At 44.3% G+C, this 25,463-nt stretch overlaps 1 protein-coding gene across 1 annotated transcript in view; it reads right to left on the bottom strand.

The window, feature by feature from the left end:
• The window catches only part of PDE2A (phosphodiesterase 2A), a 1,588,440-nt gene that overhangs the window by 1,192,210 nt on the left and 370,767 nt on the right, over positions 1-25,463 (bottom strand). The window lies entirely within an intron of this gene.

Raw genomic sequence — 25,463 nt, 5'->3', positions numbered from 1 at the left:
CCTTTCTTTGTGACTGCTTGCCACTGGATGGTTAAAGCAGCCTATGCTTTATGTATTACGGTGCCCGAACGATACTGTTGGTTCTTAATGTATAGGATTTGTATATATTTAGATTTTATTCGGTGTATTAGTTTTTTCAGGTGCACTGGTAATTTGTTGACACTATGATTTATTTACTTTGATTACATTAAAAGAAATTACTTTTCAGTGAAAAATTGAGGTTTTCACTTGGATAGTTGGGTATTTATTTTTCCCTTCTGGATGTCTCTTTTTGTTGTACTGCTCTTGTCCCTGTTCCAGTGGGGCTATAGGGACGTCCCCTCCCTTTGTCTGTTACCCTCCAGGAATATGGGGCTGCCATCTTTCCATCGCACACGAGCCATGGACCTCTTCGTATAACAATCTCCACAAGGTGGCCCCCGCTGGCATACAGGATTGCCAACTCCTCAGTGCACACAAGCAATGAACTGTTTGGCACAACTAAGATCACAGTTCAATTCACGGTGGCCCTCCTCTGGCATACAAGGGTCACTGACTTTCCCTGCACATGGGCAATGACCTGATCGATTCAGCAGCCGTCTCTTCAAACATCAATAAGGAAATCCACTCAACGGGATTTCCCACTGGACCTTGCTACTACCAACACCCTACTCTTCCACATAGGGCACCCTGGTTTTGGTAAGCAGTCAGGTGTTTGTGCTCTAGGCCTCGGGCGGGTAGTCTTGCATTACCTGGGTGATGTCCTCTCACCTAGTAGGAAGACTAGCAAGCCTTGCCCTCAGTCCTGGTGAGAACTCCTGCAAAGCTTCTTCTCTGTCCACAGCCCAACTGGCTGCTTGAGAGTTGACATATTTTTGGGACCTCAAGCACCCCATCTTATAGTCAATTTCTAGGCCTCACATGTGATTTGGAGTCTGAGTCTTTGAAGCTGATGTTGGGGACCTGCTTCCTTTTGTAGGCCCTCGTCCTTTGCCCTCTCTTCCTCTTGAAGGCAGTCTGTCACAGCAGGAGCAACTCCAAAGCTGATATCCCCACTCGTCAGGCCATGGCGAGTTACTAGCGGTTCACACCTGGATGTCAGCCACAGTGATATGTGTATCAAAAGGTCAGACCAGAGTCCCAACCCTACACTTTATGATTCCTTTATCAGCCCCATCTCCTTCCTGAGATGTGCCCAGGCCCCTTTCTTGTGACCTCTCTCTCTTTCAAAGAACACCCTTTGTCGTGCACTGGGGATCCTGTCTCTTCCTTCCCCAGTGTTTCCCCCCAGCTTAGAGGAATGCAGCAATAACACATCTGTCTGAGGGGACTCCTCTACCTCCTTTCCCCATGTTTCACCAAGCAGTGTTAGGTTTCCCAAAATGGTACCCGGTGTCTGCAATGTATTGTCCATTCACAGGCACACATATACTGAGCACATGTCCACAACATACATGCATTGCAGAGCACTACATCCTTCATGTTTTCTACCACTCACAGGCGGACATCCACCCACCCCATTCATATAACATGCATGCACTGCACAGTACTGCACTATCCTCGTATTGTATCACTAACAGACACACATAACTAAGTACATGTATACAACATACACGCACTGTGCAGCTCTATAGCCTTCATGTACTGTACCACGCACAGGCATCATACACCGAGGCACATGCATATAACACTGCCTGCACTCTACAGTAGTGCATTATCCCTATATTGTCCATTCACAGGCGCACATAAACCCAGCACATGTACACAACGACACGCACTGTGCAGCATTACATCCTTCATGTACTATACCACTCAGAGGCGCACATACACCCAGAACATGAACACAGCATGCAAACACTGTATAGTATTGCATTATCCCTGCTTTGTACTATTCACAGGAACACATCCAGCCAGCACATGTACATCACGCGTGCACTGTGCAGTACTACACAGTAACCCAGGGGTCAAAGGTAAGATAAGCACACAGTGGCAGAACTTTAAATGAGGGAGTCTGCAGGCTTCTCTACAATAACCCAGTTAAAAGGCCCTGTTCACTCCTACAGATCGCTACACATACGCTGCCACCACCACGCTCGTTCTGCTTACCTCCTGGTAAAACCAGTGGCATTTCACCATTATGAGAGTAGTGCTTTCGGCACCCCTTCTGGTGCAACAAGACCACAGACTTGAGACAGGCCTATGACATGGTTCACACGCCTGATTTGTGTTTGTCTACCATAACAAACATTGGCAGTGTCTACCCTGTAGAAATCGCAATTTGTGATCCCCAGAATAGAAAATCGCAAATAGGGATTACCTATTTGCAATTCCTATTCTGACGTACAAAGCATTTCCTAAACGCAATTTGGGCATTTCAAAAATGCAATTACCATTGACTTGAAGTCAATGGTAACTACGTGCAAGCAATTTAAAACAGAATTTGCAATACAATGGTTCTCGAGTTTGCTCGACTTAGAGCTATTAGCATTGTAAAGTCTTAACCGGACTTTTCTTGCCACATAAAGTGAAAATGAAAAGAAATCCAGTTTTACATAAGAAAGCCAATTCAAAGCGGCACAGCATGAGCATTCAGGAGCACACAAAAGGAAACAGAAGTTCGCGCGCAGTCAAAAGTATTGGCAGTAATGCAATTATCCATGTAACAGGGTTGAAGTCATGCAAAGCGCTCGACTACTGCCCAGCGAGATCACCCTGCATCGGAAATAAAAATAAAAAGTAGTCCAGAAGCCCTGCGGAAAACACGGAGCCTCGTATGTTTTCAGTAGTTTACCGGTGCGCTCGAGGAGGGCTAAACACTGGAAAAGGCATGGCGAATGCATGCCTTTCACAAATGAAATCAAACGATTTATAAAAGGCAATCCCACAAACCAACGAAACTGATGGGTGTGCGGTGGGCGTGGTTAAAAGCCCACAGAGAGATTACAGCAGGCCACAGCTTGCGCACTCAACCCTAAAAAGCACCCCAAAAGGCTTTTTTTTATTGCAATAGAGCATACACATGCCCCTTGGGCATATGCGTGCTCTACAGATGCACCCCTATTTTTGGAGTGTATAAAGGGGAGCCTTTTTCCCATTGCCTTCCTTGGTTTTGCATTTCCCAAATAACGATTTCCTAATAGTGATTCTTACTTTGTAGGAATCGCTGTTAGGAAATCGGTATCTCTCTACATAGCATTTTGCATTTCCTAAATAGCGATTTCTATAAAGTCGCTATTTAGGAAATGCAAAATTGCATTTTAGTACATCTGGCCTTTAATCCATAGTTTTTTCATACTCTGCACAATGCATAGGTTTACCTGCTAGTGTTGGCAAAACACAATCTCACAGGAGTCGTCAACAAAAAAGAGCCATATTGAATTTACATATTCAAAACCATGCAAACATGAATGTGACGACAAAAATGCTGCCTTCATGCTAGATGGGTGTAAACACATCTCTTTATTCATGCCATGTGCCCAGTACTAGCATTGTTCACCATGTCACAGTGTCTCTTCCAGCAGTAAAAATATGCCACTGCCTTTGAACAAGAATTCTCTTTGGAAAAGCTGGTGACTGAGGCAGTCCTTATTAGGAATGACTAGGGTTGACTCTGAAGGAGTTACAGACATGGCATGCCACCTACAAGCGGCCGCATTGGTTGTAATAACTGATTGCAAGCCTCATCTATTCTGGAGAAACTCCTCTGGCTGCCAGAGCTAGAGAGGCTGACTCAACCAATGTCTAGAAAGTAATCTGTAAATATCCTACATTTCTCTTTCAAAAAGGAAAATTTTCTCCCACGAGCCAAGATAAAAGTCATATCACTACTTGGCTACCAGCAAAACCCTGTCAGACCCAGACTCCAATAACATAGGAGTCTCAATCGAGTAATATAAATGGCCACGATGTGTTTGAAATGAGAATAAACGTTGGTGTTTTAAAACTCTTCAAAAACTTCACAGCCTCTACCTCTGTCTTTGAACAAACACGGCGATCCACTTTAATCTATTTAATTACAATTAAAATATAGCTCTCACTGTAACTTTAATGGTAGCTTAACTATATAATTGAAGTAAACAATTTAAATCAAATAAATGTATCTTACCTTCATTTAAACTAACTCTAACCTTAATGATATATTAAATTAGATTTAATTAATAACCATAATCTTTATAGTAAGCCTAATGGCGAGGCTAACTTTATGTCATTACATGAATTCCTTTAATTTGATTTTGTTAAATTATTTTCATACTAAGGGCTTGATTACGACCCTGGCCGATGGGATAATTGTTACAAACGTGACGGGTATCCTGTGCGCTGTTTTACAGGTTCCATAGGATATAACGGAACTTGTAATACGGCGGACGGGGTACCCGTCACGCTTGTGACGGAGTATCCCATCCGCCAAGGTCGTAATCAGGCCCTAAATGTAAATTCAATTATGGTTGCACTCTGTTTGATTTTACATTGAGCCTTTCATCCTGTTAAATGTACAGTTATGTATCCCTATCACCAGCTGATGTCATTGATATTATTAAAGGACTTCATTTAAAGGGAGGTGGAGGAATGAATTGGTCTTTATTGTGCCATTAATTAAAATCATTACAATAATACAATGATTCTCGAAATATCTATTTTGAAACTGAACAAGTTATAAGTCCCTACAGATAAAGACCTCCTTTGTTTGAAATGTATCACATGCTTTAGTAAAACTCTACAACAAACGTATTGCCCTCGAATTAAAGTGCTTTGATCGGTCTAAAAGTCTAAAAAACTTTCTCAGCCCCTTCTTAGAGCCAATGCACGAGGGATTTTACAATATGGCTAAAGTGCTATTCATGGCTTCTAGGTGGTGTATATTGGGGGCCTATCAAACCAGGGCAGTCAATGTGCCCTATGAAATTAAATGAAATGTGTAGATTTATATAGCGTGGATTATCAACCAAGAAGGTATCAATGCATTGTGCACAGGCAGATTAAGTGATTTGCCCATAATCACAGACGTTGCGCCGACTCCAAGGGTCGAGCCTGGATCCCTAGCGCCCGAGGCCGTCGCTCTGACTGCTGTGCTACATCCCTTCCTATATGCATCAGGTACTGAAGATAAAATGCCAACCCTTTACGGGAGATCAGCACAGACATGCCTGTTGTGACCGCACTATGGGCCAGATGTAGCAAGCAGTTTTGCCCATTCTGTGTCTATGGGAAAATGTGTTCGTGCATATGGCCCCAAATGTTGCCCGACTGGTGCGGATGTTTCAACTGTCCCATACCGTACATTTGTATAAGGGGAAATCGCAAACGTAAAAAAAAAAAAACAGAAAGTGTGCTGATAGCTGCGTGGATTCACCTTTCAAGCAGTATTGTACAGAATTTTGGCAGGACTGAATATTTAGGGGGTTATTACAACTTTGGAGGAGGTGTTAATCTGTCCCAAAAGTGACGGTAAAGTGACGGATATACCACCAGCCGTATTACGAGTCCATTATATCCTATGGAACTCGTAATACGGCTGGTGGTATATCTGTCACATTTGGGACTGATTAACACCTCCTCCAAAGTTGTAATAACAACCTTAATACTCGAAATATAGGTCGCAGCCAGAATCTTCGATAAGGAAGCAACGGGTCACAAATGCAGATATGGTGAATCAAGGATTCTACTCTCCTGGCACAGTATGCAATCATTGGTAATAGCTTGCTAGTCAGCACCCTTAAAAGGAGGAAATCATGATTGACTATTGACTTTTGAAGTTTGCAGAATGTCTAGGTCTATGAGTTTACTGCTGCCCGTGACGTGTGACCGCTACTGTGCAACCATACCCCCAGATACGTGTAGTAGTCAACTGTGTTGATTCTATTTCCTTGAATGAACGATGCTCCTAATTTTTAAACACATGACCTTTGTCTTTGCAACATTATTTAAATATTGAGTTCGTCATAATTGGCCAGCGAATTTAAGAGCCTCTGCAGGTCTATCTACATCTTATCCAGGTGTGCTCTGTCATCTGCATACTGGAGCATCTAGATTCCAAGGCCTGCTACCTTTGGAGTAAACATCCTTGCCTTTTCCAGGTGTTCTTTTAGGTCGGCCAAGTAAAGGTTGAAAAGTAGTCGGGCCAGCACACAGCCTTGCTTTACCGTACCACCCAGACCTCACTTTTATCTTTATCCAGGTGTTTGAATACAGAGATATGATGGCTTTTAACAGGGAAGGTGGAGTACCCCAGTTGTTTAATTCAGACCAGAGTTTCTCTCTCTTGGCGAACGAAGGTGGTGAAGAATGCCATCTTTCCACTGATGGAGCATCTTTTGGCTAATTTAGCAGAATCCTTGTCTTGATGGCATGGCCTGCTGGGCCATCAGATCAAATTGATAGCTTCCCCACCATCTCTAGGGTGGGTCAAGCAGCATTGGATTTCCTTACCTGGGATGGCCATACAAGGTGTTTGTTTTGGTTCAAGACAAAGAAATCAAACAATGCCCTGGATGCTCAGAGAAACAAACTCCCTGCATTTGAGGGTCACTTCTTTTTCGTTATACTGCAATAAACCACTTGCTTGAAAGTTTGGTTCTCTAAAACGTGCTGCGGGGACAAGTAAGTCCTGGTGCAGGCTTAGCAATCATTTGCGCCATCAGTGTACCCACCATGCAATGGTGTGGGAGAGAGAATATGTAGATGCAAGGAAAGTATAAAGGTCTCTGTGAAGCAGCCATGGATCTCTTAATATGGTGTGTGGTTCTCTGCAAGAGATGCAGAGGCTTCCAGTTGCCTGGCAGCCTTTTGGAATGCCCACCAAAAATGACAACCTCGTGGTCACATCAGCACCAATCATCTCGCGCATGACTGTGATTCCAGCTTCAGATCACACTGCAGGGAGATACAGTCACCTTAAAAATCACAGAAGACACCTCCCGACCACAAACAAAGCTGACTACTGCCTCCTAAACTTCTCAGCAGCATTTGACACCATTGACTGGTCACCTTTATCCACACCCTGAAATCTTGAAAGGGATACTCGGGAAATGCCCTTCACTTTTTCTCCTCCTCCCTATTCAACAGGCATTGTTTTCTTTATATGGGCAGTACCAGGTCCCAGACAAAACCTGCCACCTGCAGAGTTCCCAGGGTTTCAGCTTGTCCTCCAGCAACATACATGTTGGGCACTTTGGGCTCTTTTCATATAGCAGCATAAAAATTGCCCAACAAGTTGAAGTCCCACAACTATATTAAAAAGTCTCCTGTGCTCCAGATATCCAATCTCTCAAACATTGCGTGTCCATCATCTGTGGATCATCCAAGCATGGATGTCAAGCACCTACCTGAAGCTTAACTCCACCAAACAGAATTCCTCCCATTCGCCAAGAACTCCAATCAAAAACAAAAATCTGGATGGATGTGAATCCCAACTTATACCCAATGCAAAGTCACCTAGATTGCACCCTGGACACTGACCGCAAGGGACACATCATCGAGAAAACCAAGGTGGCCTGGTACAATTTCCCGCTGTTAAGGAAAGTGAAAACATTCTTCCCAGAAAGTGACTTCACAACTACTCTTCAGGCTGTCATACCCTCACATCTGGATAGTGGCAATACCCTGCTCCGTGGCCCTCCCGACTCCCCACTGTTATTGGCATTTAACATGGAGGGCAGGCTTTATCAAGGACTGATTAAATATGACCACATCATCCCAAGCTCAATGGAACTCCGTCGGCTTTACTTGCTAGCCGGCTCTTTCTTCAAAATCAGCTACATCTTCTACAAAACCATCATGACCAGAAGGCTAAGAAGTGCAAAAAATGATAAAACAAGGCAGCAGGCACTCTCCATCTCTGCACCATGTATCTATCAGGACCACCAAAACCCTGCTCCAATTTCGGAAAGAGCTGAAAACACACTTCTTTAAAGAATACTATATCACAATACAGGAGCAGTAAATTCTCGCGCTTGCAAACCAGTTACCTCTCAAATCACGTTGTGTGGCTGTGCCTTAGGTGTGACTCTAGATCACTGTGCTGCCTTTCAGCTAAGACAGGATTGTACAAATACCACATCAACTATACTTAAGCACATACATGAACATGAGAGGACCTTACCCTGAGTAGGAGCCATGTCTTGCATTTATACCTAGATTATTGCTGCATTCATCTGTGCAACAATTCTTATATATTTTGTACTTGTCAAAGATGGCCCGCGAACCTCACTGCAGTCTCCGCTTCTCACGAGTAAGGAAGCCGTGTCAAAATATTGCAGTGCTTCGTGTGACATGTCTTTCCATCAACGCCAACCGGGAATCATCGGAAGTTCTCGCAAGGTGACCTTTAATTGAATAAGCCCTGAGACATATGTCATGTTGAATCTGATACGTTTTCCTGTCCCCAGAGCCATGCTGAGCACTCTGCTGGAAACATGGACTTTCTTCACCGCGAAATGGGGATGAAGGTGTGGGGCAATGTGGGAAAAACGCATTGGAAACTGTTATCCAAACTTGTTGACAAATGCACCTCTTTCCAGGATTTACTATGATACAATTTTTACTGAGAACTGGATCAATTTTCTGTCCATTTCAAGCACTTCTCTGCTTTTAACGCAGCCGACTCCATTATACCAATTTTCTTAACTATGACTGATGGGAAAACATGTCTGACAGCGAACTACTCAAATTGTGAGCTACGGTAAGTGATTGCCCTTACTCTCCACAAGTGAGGCCTGCTGGTTAGAGGAGACATTAGAGAATCAAAATACTGCCTGTGCTCAACAGTTCAAAACAGGAAAGAGGGATACAGCCAAAAAAGTGGAGGGATTTATTGTATCCATTGACTAGCATTGAAACGGAGACAATTTTATTTTGAGACATCTAAAATAAAGTCATTTTTGGCTTAAAAAAATCATGAGTCTCCCACCTGAATCGGGTATGTTGGCATGTACATATCTGATGCATTTTAGCTTGTATCCACTGCTTGCTTTCGTTAACTTTCTCTAAAGCAGGTACATTCTTAAGATTCAAAGTTACTGAAATGATTTATAATAATTGAATAATTGAGGAACGCTCAACATTACATATGTTATATCAGGCAGACTGAGTGCTGAATGCTGTGCTGTTCCTTTAAAAAGTGGAAAACAGTGGAAACATCACTCACTATTGAGCCAGCACTTTGGATGCTGAACTCCTCTGCTTTTGAAGTATGTTCTGTTGTCTGAACCTATGAATTCACCTTACGACCGTCCACATTTGCTGAACCAGAAGATAACAACTTCTCTCTTCCTGGATCTATTCACTGCAGTGAGAACAAGGCGGTCCCGCGCACTGGACTGGTTCTGCATGGACATTTTGCGGGGGTAGAGGGAGTGTGAATCTCAAAGGCATGTCTGATTGACAGCCGTATTGATGCTGCGTCATTGCAGAGTTTGCACATGCGCACCACCCTTTGGACCAAAGGACGCACCATCATGGAAGCAGGCAGGGCAAGGGGAAGCAGTCTGTATATAAAATAGGGTTTAGGTTAATGCAAGGAGAGAGAATGAAAGGTTTACTAGTTGACGTGGTGTGGGAAAGAATATCAACAGGGGGAAAACAGAGAGGACCTGGGCCTGATGCGGGCAGGCTGGAAAAGTTTTCCAAGTGTCAGACTGGCTAAGTCACATGTGCTCCCAGTTTATGGTCTGGCTAAACAGAGCATCTGTCACCAGACAATTATGTGAGAATCACCAGGAGAAGAGTTTTGGCTCCGTCCACATGTTTGGAGCCAGGAGAACATGTTGTGATTGGGCAGAGTTGTATGCATCAACAAAAATGCGCTTGACCTCTATTCACTTGTGATCATTTTATTTATTTATCCAGCTGCCTGAGCTTGAACTATTGGAGAACACACGACACTGAGATTTTATTAAAGTGTCATAGATAAGTAGATAATTTATGTTGTTATTTTTTCCTATGGCAACAGCAGAAATGGAGGGTGAGCAGTCATTAACCTTCATGAATTTTTAGGTCTGGCTTGGCACTCCAATTGTCACCTGACCTTTTAACATACACCAATACTATTCTATAGTTCGTTACACCCACACAAATACATATCCATTTCCATGCTCTCTGTTTGTAATGCTTCACATGACCATACAATATTCCTCTAAATCCAGAAATACTGGCATTGCCATTGCTTGTTGTTGGAGTTGTAAATTTTACCCATAGTGCAACTGTGCATAGTGGGAAGCCTGCACCTTTGCGGAATAGCACAAACTTTTCTTTCATTTTTTTTTCTCCAGTGGAAAAATACCACCTCCCTTACGCCACCACAAAGTCTGGAAATGTGCCCTGCCTCTCCCTTGCTGCCCAGGGATGTGATTTTTTTCCACCCTTGTTATTTCTGTTTCCTGTTTTACAAGTGTGTTTTTGAATAACAGAAAAAATAAATTCCCTTTGATGATCATCTTCGTTTGGTAGAAGATTGTAAATGACCCCAAATTCACAAGTTTCAATGCATGGTTAGCTTTTAGGGCACCCATGCTTTGAAACTCCCACCCCCTTCGCTGGGATTTACTCCTGTGTAATATTAAGCAATCATGAGCAAATAACTGTTTTTATACATTTGTACTTTTTTGACAATAGCAACATAGCTTTAATAACAGTCTCGCAAATAAGGCAGTACCTTGAAATGTTTAATGTAGACATGGGAATGTTGAAACAGGTGTATAACAAAGGCAGCGATGCCTAAAGCTCTCATTAACCGCGACATATCAGGCCCTACTATATCCATCAATGACACTTAACAGAGTACACGGATAGTGAAACTCACTTCCACCATTAGCAAATTTCTCAACAAAACCCGTGTCTGTTCACAAGATTGTGCATCTGAACTACCTAAAAAGTGCACAGTGGATCCTGTGTGACCCTGGGTCTTGACATTTGTAGTGGTAGGGTGTCTGAGTTCACCATTACAGTTACAAGAGATGAGATCTTTCAGACAATCGCGAGTGTAAGGAGCAGGACCCAACTCCCGTGGAGCGCTATTCATCTCTTGGCCAACAAAAGAGCCAATGTGGCATACTAGGACGGTGAGGCAGGCAGCTAAGCACACAGCCACAGTGCATTCAATGGACCCATGGAGACGGCAGTCTCAAGCATCTCTGAGAGTTCATTGAAGACCAGTTCCAAGGCTGCCAAGACAGACCACATCCGACCCAGGTTGAAAAGTCTGCATTGGCAGTCCCCAAACGAGCACACCATGCCCAGGTGTGCGGTCCAGTCTCTACCAACCTCTTGGATATGTGTTTTATAGCGACATTTGGTTTGCAGTATCTCGCATTACTTTTCTAACCTATGTATGCACTTCGTGTGAAATAGTCTCATGAGATACCAGCAGAAGACTCGTTCAACCAGAAAATGTCTCTCAGCGAGGCTAGTAAGCTTTTTTTACTCGAGGCGCGTGCAAGAATTTACGTGAAATCAGCTAATTCACATTGAGAAATGTTACAAATTTCGCATTACGTGAAATTGGAGTAAATTGCCATTTTCGCTAGCAGAATTGTAAGTTCTCTCAGCCCCAGCCAGACTCTGCTCTCCAGCCTCTTCTATTCCTCCTCTGCCCGTCATCACCTCCATCCTCACTTCCGGTTTCACATAACTGGTCCATTCTTTGGCACGTGCTTTCTAATCCCTTCCCTGTCTCTTGTCCACATTAACCACACGCCTCTCCCCTCAACTCATCTCCTTTCCATTTCTTTCACTCAGAATCCTGAAGTGCTCTCACATGGCCAAAAAAGTTGTGACGGTGCTCAACAAATCACCAAAATGAGTAACTTCAAAACACCCTGACTGATTAGCGATTCATTAAGAAATTAAGCAATATTGTAAGTTTGCATGCCATTTAATTTTAATGTTACCTTTAAAAGATTGTGTAATATACCTCGTACACAGCACTCACCATATAAAACTGGCTGGAAAAAAACATACAACGAATGTGGCACACTGATGTGTTGTGCACCTTTCTATAAAGGAGGCTGTGAACCTGTCATATCAGGGATTGTGCATTGCCTCCGGGCCTCATCCGAGATGTACCCTTGTCAAGCACAGCGCAGCCCGGTGACATGTTATTACATCCCTGACTCTGCTCTCCGAAGGCTTCCAAGGTAACCGCCAATCAAATGAGGCGAGACAAGCGCCGTGTTCTGCTACGGACGGCATCAAGCCTTGTCACGCCACAAAGACATTGTTCTCTGCTGAGAGAGAAGCCGAGCTCATTGCCAACTACAGGTCTCTCCGTAATTTATACTCAACACCAGTTTTCATTCTCTTTTTGAACCTTCATGTTTTTTTTTTAAGTAACAGGGTAAACTCAACCTCCAACAAGGACATCACACGCCCTCTACTGGGCAAGGTCTACCCCATGAAGACATTTCCATTGGTAGTCCACAGCCATGGATGCACACGTGTGCACCGAAAAGCGCTTTAATGCTGATAAACTGGGGCACAGGCACTATATAAAAAGCATAGGATATAACATTTATTTAGGAGTTGCATTGGTAGGGAACTATCATCGCTGACACAGTGATGTTTCTCTTAAAAGGATGCCTTAAATGCATTTTGTTGGCCTAGGCAGAATTTAAATTAGGATGGTGTAATTCATATAATTTTGCGTTACGCTTGTTATAGGAAATTCTCTAAATTATCACATTACACTACGTCACATAATCAGTTCGCAATTCACAGGAAAATTAAAGCGCAGGAGCAACACGATCAATCTCAAAATAAGCAGCTGTTGCTTCCAGCAATTGTGGGGTTTCTGTGATTTTTTTTAGCATGAAATGCATCCTCGTTTCATAAATTGGCACAAAGATGCAGTACACGCTATAATATAGAGTTAAATGACGGATTAGCAATTCACATAATTATGCATAATTTTCCTGACATTTCATGGAATTACATAAAAGCAAATTCCACAAACTTTGGACACCAAACTAAATTCTAAAAAGCACTGACAGTTAGTGGAATATGTCATTCGGCTATTTCACAATTACCTCACTGTAAGGAAACAGGCTTTTTGCAGCCCCCCCACCCCCCCAGTTTTTGCCCCCATGTGGACTATTAGCTCTTGGTTTTTCGACTCTGAGACTGCAGTGAGGCCTGCTGTCCAGACCTCAGTGACAGTGTTAAGCCTCTTTACGAACATTATGTTAAGTGAGGTGTCCCAAAATGGCAAGTACTGACTTTCTTCTAAGTCCCTATTATATGGTACCGAGGGCATGTGAGGCAGAGTGTTCCGCACAAGGCCGCAGTACTGGTTGTGCCACCCTGTGTACGACAAAGTGAAAACATAGTCCCCAGCCTCCCATTGCAGACTGGAAACACAGTGTCACATTGCCAGTTCGACTTAGCCATTATCATTAATGGCAAAGCCTACCTATCCCTTCACAATATATATAAGTCTCCCCTAAGGAAGGTCTATAGTGCCCTATGGCACGGAGTTGTATTTGTTGAGTAGGACACATATTTCTCAAATGTGTATTAGCAGCAACAATTCCAAATTGTCATTTTGCTGTGGATAAAGTTAGTAGCCCCATTGGCTGACAGAGGGTACCCAGCTGACATCCCAACCCGGCTTACTCCTGAATGGGCTACCAAACTGGGTCATGTAAGGTATTAAATTAATTGTGGCATTAAATGCCAGTTGATGGTCAAATTGAGATTTATGTCACTTTTAAAGCTAAGCAACTTTTAGAAAATGCCACTCTGTGACCCAACGAGCCCAGTGGCCTCACTCAGGCCGAGGAACACAGGCAGCTCTGTGACCGCCTAGGAGTGAGGTGTGACCTCCTCTCTGAGAATGCCACTTGGGCTGTTAGCTCAAAAGGGGAGTTTCAAAGGGAAAGTCGCCTTTGAAGGGCAAACGGTGACAATACGCCAGAGAGGTTGCCTTCTGTTCCTGTAGACAGGTTGGAGAGAGGGACAGAGAGGGAATTCTGGTACCAGAACTGATTTTCCTGTGGGCATGTAGCCGTTAGGTAGCCACACCTATGGGGTGGGCTACCTTGCTCCTGATGGCCAAGGTAAGGCTGTGCCATCTTGGAAGGGGCAAGAATGTTGCACTCTGGGATAGCCAAATGCCACACCAGACAGGAACTTCGTCACACAAGAGGAGGGGACCAACTGGCCCATTGGCTAGTGCCCATATTATACCCTCTGGGCACTTTCCTGGGATAAATATGGCACACCTGGTATTCTATACTGCAGTACACTGTGGATCTGGACAAAGGATGGAACGAAGACCACCTTACAGCTGTGGAAATCGCACAAAGAGAGGCTGCAACACTGCCATGATTGCACCTGCTGACTTTGGGTTACTAGAGTTTGGACCCTGTCTGGCTTGGGAAAACATTTATTCCTGGTCCCAGATCAAAGCAGTGACCCCAAGGGTCAGTTGGGTGATCCCCCTTGAACAGCACCAGGGAAATTAAAGCTGGTAGAGCCCAAATCACTAAACTGGAAGCCACCACAGATGTTTTGCAGCTATCTGACACTGGGCACTTCCAAGGACTTATCTGAGATAGCCAAAGTTGCATCCATGTCTGCAAGACCCATAGGTGTTGTCTATTTCTGGATTCGTCACAACCAAGGGACACTAGCCCCCACCAAAGGGTTGCAGCCTGACTGCTATATCCCAAGAACCAAAGGCCTGCCACAGCAGCCATTCTACCAGTGTAAAGAGACTTTGTGGGACCCAAAGATCCATAGCCAAAGTCACCCCACCTCATGCATGGATGGGGACTCACCCGAAATTGATGCTTGTCTACCACGCAGCATCAGGAGCATCTTTTGCGTCTGCTTTCATTAGCATCAAGACCACTCCATTGTCATATATGGTGGTTGTCCTGTAAAGTTTGGATTTTGTTCAAAAAATTATCTAGTGGCCACGTAACTGTCCAAAGTGTCCACTCTGGCCCCCTACACCTCTGTCCTGCCAGAATTGGTTGCCTAGGCCAGACTAGTCAAACTGTTTCAAACGTTTCAAAAGTTTCCAAAGTTTTTGTTGACCAATGCTTGTTTGTGGTTGATATAAAAGTTATTTAATGCTTTAAAAAATCATACCTCCAGAACCCTGCTGTGATTTTGATGTTAAAGGACTTTAAAAATTAATTGAAATATACTCTATTTTTATAAATTGCAGACATGTCTCTTTCTTTTGTGACTTTTGCATTCTGTTGTTTGGTGCAGTTAAATGCTTTAATTCATTTGCTAAGCCTTACTACTCACAGCCACCCAGAGCTGAGCTTAAGGTTCAGTAAATGTACCTGACAGCGTCCCATTGGTATTTGTGAGTGTACTGCATCAAAAGTCCCCAAAGCCATATCACATAGTACACCCAAATACTCACACTCACATTCTGACTTACTGAAATTTATTAATGGTGATCTGATTTGGAAAAAAGGCACAGAAGCAATTCTAAGGATGCTACTGTGGTCTTGCAGAGGGGGAAGGTTCAGGCAGAAATGAGCTGGCAGTGGAATTCTATCCTACCTATTGCAAGCATCTCAGGTGTGAATTCTTCACAGAGGTGCAAGGAATGTGTGCCACAGTGTGTGGAGTAATCACAGTGGTTCCACTTGAACCCACCGAAATCCTCATTGTTGGCTTCATATAGACCTCTATTTATGGAGTATATTGACACCAAGATGCTCTGTGAACAAAAGTAGTCAGACTGCAGAAGGTAATTACTGTCTTAATAGCTAAAGATCTATCCGGTTACAGACCACATAGGAACACTAATATCAATGTAAGATGCACACTCCGTGCAGTGGGTGGGATAAAGACATGGGAGATGTTGGCAGTAGATTCTCTGAATTCTGAAAAGGCAAGTGATGATACTGAAAGGCAATGTCTCTCTAAGATTTACAAATCAATGCTTTTTGGGCAATGGACAAAACTTCTTTAGAGCAGATCTCTATCCAGAATCAGGACAAGAACCATAATATCTTGGCCTGAGCAAAGTTTGTATTACAAAAATACAATCTCATGCAATTCCCAAATTTCATGCACAAAGCAATCCAGTGATCGGTAGCTGAGTGAATGTGGAGTGGGTATACATGTACGGTGTCTAATTGCACACTGTTTGCAATTGGTATGTACAGCGGTGACGACTCCACTTTGGCGGAGGTGCGTCGCCCCCGCCAGCAGCAGCTCCAAATTGAAAAATAAAAACGTTACTAAACAATGTTTACTATTGTTTTTATTTTTCAAGGGGCGGGGCAACAGGGATGACGAGCACTGAGGGGAGTGGTATGCACTCCCCTCAGTGCGCATGTGTGTTTGGCCGGCCGTATAAGGACGGCCAAACACACATGCCCACTGAACTCTCTCCAACCCGCCACTGTGTTGTCGGGTTGGGGACAGCAGGCCCAGGTTCGCAGTCTGCCTGGGAGCACCAAGCCAGGGCGCTCTGGCCAATCGTAACGCTGCTCTCATGCTGACAGCAGCATGAGAGCAGCGCTAGGATTGGCCGCAGGGGAGGCTGGGAGCCTGTGCCTGCTGTGAGTGAGGACTGAGGAGCTGCGCAGTGGAGGTGGAGAGTCAGATAGGTTTCTATTTGTAATTTGTTTTGTGCCCCCCGCCCCGCTGCTTTACCCACACAGGAGCCGCCCCTGGGTATGTATGCAGTTACCAGTGGAAACCATTTGGATTGGCCATGGTCAGACGTGGCACAAGATGAGGTTGTGAAACTGCCCCCAGACAGTGGAAGTGTGTTGCCTGCATTCCTGAGGAGGAGGGTTTGGTTCTAGACACATAAGTGTGCAGGGATGGAGGGAGGCCAGCCTTTAGAAATTCCTTGCGTCCTTTTTAGCAGGCGATTGCTGATTAGCCCTTCCTGAGCACTGCAGTGTGGTTAATGGAGGGGGGAGTCAGCGGACACAGTTTCTAATGAAAGAAAGGTTTATAGGGAGAGCCTGTGCCCTTTGTCTTTTTTCCTTGAGTGGTCCATATGGAAGGCTGATCAGAGCCAGGTACATAGCTTCAAACGAATCTCTTGTTTTGGGTACTCCTGTCTGGAGCCAGATTTGTCACTGTCTGCTGCAAGATGACAACTTTGCACAAAGAACTTTATTGAGCTGAAGAGGAAAAATGAACTCTGAAAAGAAATCGTTCCAAATCGGGCACAGAGAGAGTGAAGCTGCATCTATCTGAAAACACCGAATAAAGGTGGGCCCAAAACGCCCCTACTCTGTTCCTGCTCAAGCTGCTTCACTTCACATGGAGAAGAGACGCTGTGGTCAAGGACTGGTATCACAGATTGCCAGGGCCCTAAAGGTGAGACATTGCCTGGCTTCCTGGAAGAAGCTCTGGGCCAGGCAGTGAGCTTGGGAGCTTCCTGCCTGATGGGAGGGGAGAGGAGAGAGCACAGTCCTGCAGGAGCCTCTCTGCCAGGAGAGGAGAACCTAGCTGCTGAATCCAGGGTGAGGAGTCACCCGCAGGGAGTTCGGGAAACAGGGGAGAATGCACTGAAGACATCTGCAGTACCCAGGGACCCCTGGTGTCCATGCCTGACCCTTGGAGTCACTGCTTTGATCTGGGACCAGAGGCTGATTTGGAGACAACAGAGAAACAAGCTGTTTCAAGCGCTGATTCTACCTTCATTGAACTTCAGTTATTAAACCAGCATCACAGATCAAAGGAGGAAGATCCCTCCTCCACCACACCTGGAGCAGACTGCTGAAGGTGTCTTTGTGGAGCTACTGCTGTGCCAGCTTGCTGACCATAGAGAGACGGAGGCTCTAATAAGCACAGGTAATTGCAACAGTACGCCCTGTGGCCCATCCACTGACACAGCTGGTCTTGGTAATCCCAAGTGTGCAGTAATGGGACAATTCATTGGCCTTTGCTTCTCCAACTCAAGGAGTGAATAGTCATTTGTTATGGACTGACATACGCATCACACATGAGAGGACACCGCTCCTCTGCAACAAAGTGCACCTGCGCCTGGCCTTTAACTGGAGTTACTTGCATGTTTTCGTTATGTAGAGAACCCTATTGACCCAGTAGTGCATCCTCGTAGGATTGCCGATACGACATGTACCGCATTACCCAACTCATTCCTAAATGGATGTCACATTATTATTTCTATTGTGTGATTGTTCAGAATTGGACCCTCTAAACATCACACAACATTCCCAAGACACTTTGGACTGCTTTCTCTTGCTACCCTGAGAGTCAAGTGCAGAACGGGTGTAGCTGCCGCAGTCGGCAGACCTGTAGCAGGACGCGCTCCAGGACACCAGTGCCAAACGACCTCAAACACCACATTTCCAGCCCTGTTACCGCTGTCTGTGCTGAGGCTCCACGCATGGAGTCTGAAAGTCACAGTCATATTACTCACATAACTATGTACCTGAAACACATGAATGACTCGTAATGCTCATGCACTTAGTGCATGAATTATCATTGCTAATTTCTCATCTACTTGACTTCAGTAGACATTCAGAACTACATAACACATTAAAATGCCATTGATTGAGGGCCATATGAAGGAAATCGGGTACCATAGAGGAACCAGTATTTTTGCACCCCTCTCCTTGTTCTTAAGTTCCTCCAGACATTCTACAGACTACCGTAGGGATTTATGCTTGTGATGTTTTAGGCAATAATAGTAAGCAACCCCCTAAAGGGCCATTTACATCTTCTATCTCTAGAAACAGCTGCGCATTATAAACAATTCATATATGACCTGCAAGCAAACTAAGAGGCTATACCTAAGGACCACCTTGAAAAACTCCAATTTGCGAAATCCTCCCTCATTTTCAGCATCAAGCTTAAGGTGTGTGGGTGGGAGAGAGGTTCTCATCGCCGCTATAAATTGTCAATTTACATGAGTTGCACACTCATGATGGTCGTTGGTTAAAACACTAGAAAGATTGACCAAGAAAGTAATTGACATTAGTAATAAAATACTCATATTCAGGCTTCTAAACATCTCCACTCCTTTGAATTGTAAATGTTTGAAATTTTGAGGGCTTGAAGAACTGATTCTCGATACAGGCCGAAGAACACGTCACACATCTTTTTAGTAGAAGTTGTATTTTGGAATAATTTACACTGTGATGTGTCCCTGGCTCACTTCCAAACCTGCATCCATCACTTCAGCAGAAGACAAGGTGCACAGGTGTCGCTAAGCAGCGCGGAGATCACCCATCTATCCGCTTGTGCTCTGATTCTGATTGAAACACGGAGATTGGAGATCAGAGATCAAAGCAATATGAGAGCAATAGACCTCTGCATGATCGAGAGAGGGATAAGTGATGAAACGCAATCTCATAAGCGCATAATAGAAACGGATGAAGCCGTTGACAATTGCATACAGGAGGCCGTGAGACCTGGTTAGGGCATTTTTTTATGAGAGGCAATCAAAAATGTTGATGCGCTTCAGTGGACCTCAAAATGCAGTTACCACGATGGCGGCTGGAGCCGAAGTACGAAAACAGTCCTGTGGCCGCTGTGCCACCTACCCGCGTTGAAATGACTCCTGTCTTGTGCTCTTTAAGTCTTTCTTTGTATTCCCATGAGGTCCAGTCTGGGCAATGGTGCAGTAGAGCAGGAAGACACAACTACCTACCAGAATGTGTAATGAAGCCCGGGTTACTTAGTGCATCAAAAAAGTAACCCATGAGAAATATTCAAGCATATGCTTCCCATCTGCTGGTGCCTTTTCGGATTAAAGAGAAAGGCTACGGTCAGACAATGAAAAGAAATGGCAGACATCATTAGAAGTCGATGCAACTGAAAGACATCACTTCCCGAATTTTGAGTAGCCCTTTTTGAAAAGTTAATTTCTGGCATGCAGCAAAAATGCTGAAAAAAGAAGGCCAAGACACCCGCAGATAGGAAATACTGCAAAAATGTACTTTTAGTGGGGAAAATCTCTTTAAAAAAAGTTTTGTGTTAGAAAATGTTCCCACAAAATACATCTTCATTGAGTGGGAAACTGAATCTGTATGAAATTCACAACTAAACAAAGTGCATCCCTCTTTAGGATATTCTACCAGTTGTATACGTAATTTATTTGTGCCTTTGACCTTAACCAACCTCCTCAAATCAGTGGGGGCGTTAGGAGTGACTGACAGAGGAGGAAGTACAGATTCCTCTAGAACAATAAGTGACTTCAAAGTCTGACACAACAAAAAGTGCAAAACGAGGCAGCATGGTTCCATCACAAGCTCCATACCACAGACACCCTATCAAGGTTTCTCTCACGTGTTTCTTTTGGTTGGGAACATTAAACACGTAATATATATATAAGATGAAAATCCAAGCAAAAACATATCCAATTTGAATAAAGAGAAATGGGGAAAGATGTTACATCACTTCATTATTATAAAAAATGAATTCAAAATGTGCGTAATAAACAGACACCAAATGGGCAAAAGAGATAACTTAGTAAGGTCCTTGTATGCCACTGAATTTGCTGTAAAATGATTCTCATGGTCAGTCAAGTGATTGCTCCTAGGTTGACGCCTGGTACAAATCTCAAGAGAGGAGCATGGTGCTCCTTCACAAGGATGGAGTTTGTGTAGCTTCAAATGTTTCTGCACACAGCAAATTAATCGCTCACGGATGACAGGTGTAAAAACTTAGGGTAACATTTCACATATCCTAGTATTTTGCCAGCCTTTGACATCTTGTGGTGTAAAAACATACATTTTAAGACTCTGTGCATTAGCTGTTGCAGTAGCTTCTCCTTCCTCTTGGCTGCATTTGTTGACTAAAGACTTGGCTGTTCGAGCAGTAGCAGCATCTTCCCCCCTATTTCCTCCCCCGTCGCCTCCTCAGCGCCTTGAGACCCTCACGGGTGAGTAGTGCACTTTACAAATCCCTGATTGATTGAAAGTCTCTCAAGATAGCTTTATTCCCGAACATGTTGGCTTTTCCTTGGCAAACAGGTATGGTATCAGATCGTAGTCAGTGGCGTAACAAAAAATGATGGGGCCTCTCTGCAGAATGTGATGAGGGACCTCTGAGTCGCAATATCCTAGAGACATCCATTGACCTTTGGCTACACAGGGGACGCCCTGAAGGGTTAGGACTCCCCTTGTGCCACAGGGACCTCCATTATACCCCTGATCGTACCCAGAATGTTATCTGAAAAAATGATTGTGTCCTAAACACCGTTTTCAGAAATATGAGCTCAAAGGAGTTCATAATGAAAAATATATACTCAATAGGCCATTATTTGGGTGGACAATATTTAGAACACAATATTTATTTATTTAGATCGTGGTAGACACCTGACTTAAGACAGTATGGTGAGTCTCTTAATCCTAAAAAGAAGCTTCTGATCTGAAGATGCTTTTCTGGCTGAAAACATCGCAACTATAACTGTTGTGTGGGTGAAGCAATACCCAATGGACCACGCCTTGAACTCATCGACCACTTACGTCCAATGAGTCCAACCCCTCATTTGTAATCTTCCCAGGAATTTCACCCAGGGATAAATACTATTTAGTGAATCCATAGTCAATTTTAAATCTTTCCTAATCTACCACTAACCAACCAGCTCCTGAAAAACAAGGACACGCACCCGTGGCCCTGCCGGACCATACGTAGCTGGAAAAAGATCTTCATTAAAGTGTCCCATGGCGGGGGCCATTGAGTATTGCACAGCAAACCCAACGTGGAGCACAACTCCTTGACGAAGGATGCCACCTCAGTGGGTGGGGGTCTGCGCATCCAGAAAAGGACATCCATTGTGGCCTGAAGAATATTTTAGCATTGTCCTACTTCTACCTTCAGAGCATCACGCCATCTATATTTATAGTTACATTAACAGAGGACGTGTGACAGACGTTAATTCTCTCATTCCTGCACCTTTTTTACATGCAGCTAAGACCTCTGAAACCTGTGTTAAGACTGTAAACTGAGACTTAACTTAGGCTCACACAGAGGCAGATTAGGCCTATCTTTGTTGGCCTCAGACAGTTCTAAGGCAGTACCGAGCCAGGACCAATCTTTCATAAAGAAAGCCATCTTTTCCTCTGCAAGTATTTGCTGTAGCTCCTTGATGTAGCTCCTTTCTTTGAGGCCCATCAACTCAACCTAGCTACAAAGTCAGGTTCAGCCTTCTCACTGCTGGTTTCTGATATTTGAAATTATTTCCCAATACAGATTTGCATAGTTGAGAGACATTTCTACAGGCAGATGGCCCCAAACACCTGGCTGTTCCCATGAAAACCCAACAGGGCAACCTTTGTTACACTGTAAATCCACTTTCATGGCATGCAGTGAGAGATACGTGCAATTAGATAAAAATATGGTACAATACCATGGTAAAATCCACTTTACAGATATCCAAGAGCAGCCTTTCGTATTCAATGAGTTTTCCATATAAGTCAATTTCAATTTTAAGCCACCTGAGTTGTTATAGAGGATCAGTTTACCGGTCAAACTCAGAGTCATGCCTCTCCAGCAATGAGCACCGAGACACTCAATCTCATCTCTTCTTAATTGGACTATGATACCATCCTTGCAGAAGGACATCTAGCTTGATTGCTAGTTGTTCAAAGGATCAAATGAAAGAGGATTACTGGTTGGTAATACATGGCCAAGGCCAATTGCCCCACATCACGGTAAATTATTTCTCAAAACTGGTTGGATTATTTAGAGTCTGCTACAAACTTATCCCCTGGTACCTGGAGGATACCTTCATCCGCAGACCAGTTTACTCTTTTCTTATGGAGCAAGACTTCCAAGTCCATCTTTATGTAAGATCATTATTTATGGATGCTGCACATCCCAGGAATTGCCTAGGCAGCTGAGGGTTGATGCCCCCTGCTAACAGCATGCCAAAGACTGATCTCATCTAGCAGCACCACCAATGCACGAGGTACAAGCCGTGATAGTAAGGAACTTAGAGGTACTCCACAGATGAATGTGGTTGAGGGAGAGGTGAAGCTGACCCGTCACACCTCTTGGTATCAGGAAGATGGCTATCCACCGCAAAGTCGTGTCAGGACAAGATCTCATCATTGTCCACTGTCATATTGTAACCTTTTATGGATTTATTTTACCCACTATTTTATCTTTCACCAACTTTGTGAAGTTCACAGAGTGTGGGAAGTCTTGAAAAAACTTCACTAAATTAAAGAAGGCAGAATTACACCAGTTCGCCCAACTCTAATAATTATTTATAGCTTTACAATATATTTCATTGTGACCGGCACACGAGCGCTCATCACCAGCTTGCTAGACTATGACAGCACTCTCTATGCAAGAATATTCAAACAAATCCTACCAGACTCAAGACCAACCAGAACAATGCTGCAAGCCTCATAATCAACCTCCCATGCTGCACGCACATCACACCTCCGCTCAGGAAGCTTCACTGGCTCCCCATCCACAAGTGCAGCCAATTCAAACTTCTCACGCACACATACAAAGCCCTACGCAACACAGGACCAGGAACCTGAGCAGCAGCATACACTTTCATCAACCCACCGGACAACTACGCTCTGCCTCACTAGCACACATTCACCGCAGCCTCAAAATCAAAACTAGAGGTCGCTCATTCTCTTACATCGCACCCAAGACATGGAACATCCTCCCTCTACACATCACAGCCGCCTTCTCACTTCTAGAGTTCTGCAAGAAGCTGACAAGTCGGCTCTTCGTATAAGTAAGAGTTTGAGAAGTTGCGCTGTTCGCGCTGATTTTCAGTGCCAGGAGTTTCTCCCGCACTGTAAAGTTAGTGCGAACGGCATCAAGTGGAGCACCAGAGGGTGCTGCTGTCCTCTTTCTGCTGTTCGAGTAGATTTCCTACTCGAGCTCTCAACGCGAGTGGTAGTGCCCTGCCGCGACCACCTGCGTTCGAAAATCTCGCTCGCTAACTTAGCGATTTCTCTTGCTCGCCAATTTAACATTGACCATCCACGCAAGAGGAAAAACTCCACTCCACTTCGCAGAGGTTTTCGGAACTCTGAGAGGAGTGGGCAGAACTCCGTGAACTCCGCAGACAGAGTTGAATTCTTCGCCCACCCCTAGTGATTAGTGCGCTATACAAATAAATCCAACATAGCATTTCATCTACTCACAATGCATCCAGATGCCCTCTGCGGAGTGGATGTGTTATTACAATTTAACGATGCTCAACCACCCTTCATGGGATCTCATTTAGCCTTTCCTCTTTTATTTAGAGCTCATTGATAAATGCCTGGAGAGTGACTTGGCAGCATGTTCGCTGCGCTCAGTCATGAGGCAATGGGCATTGGGTAGGCGTTGTTCAGGTACAGTAGAAGGAGAGAAAATATGATCCAAGTGTTACTTTCATATCTAGAGTTTTTTATTCTGTGATTCTTGCATGATTAAGCATTACATTAACAGCAGTTAAGGCCCTCTGCAGAGGGAATTAACTGCTGCTAGTTGCCTGTCCTGCAATTATGCAAAGACGGTGCCACTTTTCACAATGAGGAGAAAGTCATTCACTTTTTGTTTAGACATCAGTTGGCCAATAAAGCGGACAGAAACTGTGCCCCTGCCTGTAGGCTGCCCATCAGGGCTGTTTCACACTCTCACTGAGCTGAGAATGAGGTCCTCAGGGGCGTCAGTGCCAGCATTACACGGACTGGCTGAGTGCACATCAGCATTGCATGCAGGGTGAGAGGGAATAATCGGGGTGATGCGACGGCACCATGACAGCTATGCGAGCAGAAGATGCATAACTGAGCGCAGCATTGTGGAGCCCTCGCCTATATTCATTCTATTTCCGTCCTCCTTGGAAGCCTGTCCCGTTTACATTAGAGCGATCCATCTTCAGAGCGTCCCCGGCTCGGTGCAGAAACCTCACTGTGCCTCGCGCAGCTGCCAACACCCAAAGAAAGGACGGAGGAGACTATGACCAGGGCCACCCCCCGGCGTGACTACTTCATCGAGGACTTTACTAGGGGTCTGATCTCAGGAGGACCAGGTCTTGCTTCTGTGGGAGGTTTGTGCGTATGTATGTACATAGGAATGAGGGCTTATTAACACAAATCTAGCCACAGGGCGCTCTACAAAGGGAAAGAACAGAGGGGGCGCCTAAGGGAAGGGGTGAGGGAAGTTGTTACATCTTCCCAACTGGGGATACAGGGTTAAAGTTTGAGTAAACTTCAGCTTATGAACCCCCACATAACTTGTCAATACACAACAAGGAATACGGGGAAATGACCCCCAACTGCAACTCTGGGGGTACCTTAATATATCTGATATTGAAAAGGTTCAGTGATTTCTACGTTATCTTTCAATAGTCAAACACACCGAAGGTTCCCAACTCTTCGGAAAATACAGAGGGGTGATTGACAAAGCTCCCTACTGGAATGTCAGAAATTTACCCTACTGGTTTTCCTATTTTCCAAGTAGATTTCTGAAGATCCAAAAATATCGTAGCATCGTGTGAAGATTTTATTTTTCCAACAAAGTTTTGCTTGCAAAGTTTCTCACGTTTGCCCTTTTCAGACTTTTAAAGTGTCTTGGTT

This window comes from Pleurodeles waltl, chromosome 8 (genome assembly GCF_031143425.1).
Source record: "Pleurodeles waltl isolate 20211129_DDA chromosome 8, aPleWal1.hap1.20221129, whole genome shotgun sequence".
Classification (NCBI taxonomy): domain Eukaryota; kingdom Metazoa; phylum Chordata; class Amphibia; order Caudata; family Salamandridae; genus Pleurodeles; species Pleurodeles waltl.
This window is presented reverse-complemented; position numbering and strand designations above follow the sequence as displayed.